Below are 1,197 nucleotides of genomic sequence, written 5' to 3'. Positions count from 1 at the left end.
AGTAGAAGGTCTGTCCAACTGGCTTTCATTATCTGAAAAATGGTATTTTTCATTGACTTTATTTTTCCTTTGAGGATAGCTAGGTTGACTTAATTTAAGTGACATAGATCTCATTAAGCAGGACCCATAAGATTCTAGAGGGCCTCTCTGCTGATAGGAAATTCTTCATCTATTTGCACTTTGTCCAGACATTTCCATGACACCAGGGAATAAATAGCTTTGGTGAAAATGTATATCCCTGTTTAGTGCCTTAACTTAAGCTGGTACACATAGATTGTTGGAGAGGGGAAAGGTCTCTTTGCTTGTATGTTCCCTGGAATCTTGGGTGATCATAATGTAGATGTGAGAAGACAATTTTTTTTTAAGGAGCAGATAGCAAGTTTATTTGGTGAAACAGAAAGCAAATGGTCCAAAGAGGACAAATGGTGGGGGTTGGAAGTAAGGATGTTGGTAACCCTGAAAATGTAGTTAGTTGCTTCAGGGGCAAGAGGATGATTTTCACTGAGAAAGTTAGGGGGTTCTTTGTGGAAAGGTGAGTTGTTCTCAGCCATTCAGCACCATCAAGACTAGTTCTTCATATTTGATAGAACCGTTGCTGTCTTCATGCCCTGCGGCCAACACTTCCACTTCTTCCTCTGTTATTTTCTCACCCCGGGTGATGAGCACGTGTCATATTTCAGCCCCCATGCCTGTACTGTTCCCTTCTTTATCAAATCTCCGAGGCCCTTCTACATAGTCTTCAAATGTGCCCTGGTTCTTTTTCTTTGCTATGCTCTGCAGCATTGGCAGAAGGTATTCAAAGTCCAGCACCTTCACGTTCATCTCATCACTCTTGGGATTCCCTATGATCTTGAGCATCTCAGCATTGGTTCTGGCCCAGGGCTTCCATCACATCCCCACACCTGCTGCATGAGATCTTTCCATCCCCTGTTCAGTCAAACAGCTGGAAGTCCTCCTTAAACTCTGCTGTTTGATCCTCTGTGAAGTCACATGAGCCCTGCAGCTCGCTCACTCACTCCTACTGCTGCTGCTGCTATATGTAACGAGAAGACAACTTTTTAAGGACAGCTTTTAAAGCTACATCTGTGTCCTCTGTAACATATCTAGGTACACAAGCCACATTTATTTTTAAAAATTATTGATGTCTTTGGATTTTTATACTACTAATATTTTCCACTTTACCCACCCATTCCCATG

General features: G+C 42.2%; 1 pseudogene; it reads right to left on the bottom strand.

Annotated features, from left to right (window-relative positions):
- Positions 1 to 543: 543 nt before the first annotated feature.
- LOC114031218 lies at positions 544 to 997 on the bottom strand (annotated as a pseudogene).
- Positions 998 to 1,197: the final 200 nt, after the last annotated feature.

Source organism: Vombatus ursinus, unplaced genomic scaffold (genome assembly GCF_900497805.2).
Source record: "Vombatus ursinus unplaced genomic scaffold, bare-nosed wombat genome assembly UNPS02015099.1, whole genome shotgun sequence".
NCBI lineage: Eukaryota > Metazoa > Chordata > Mammalia > Diprotodontia > Vombatidae > Vombatus > Vombatus ursinus.
This window is presented reverse-complemented; position numbering and strand designations above follow the sequence as displayed.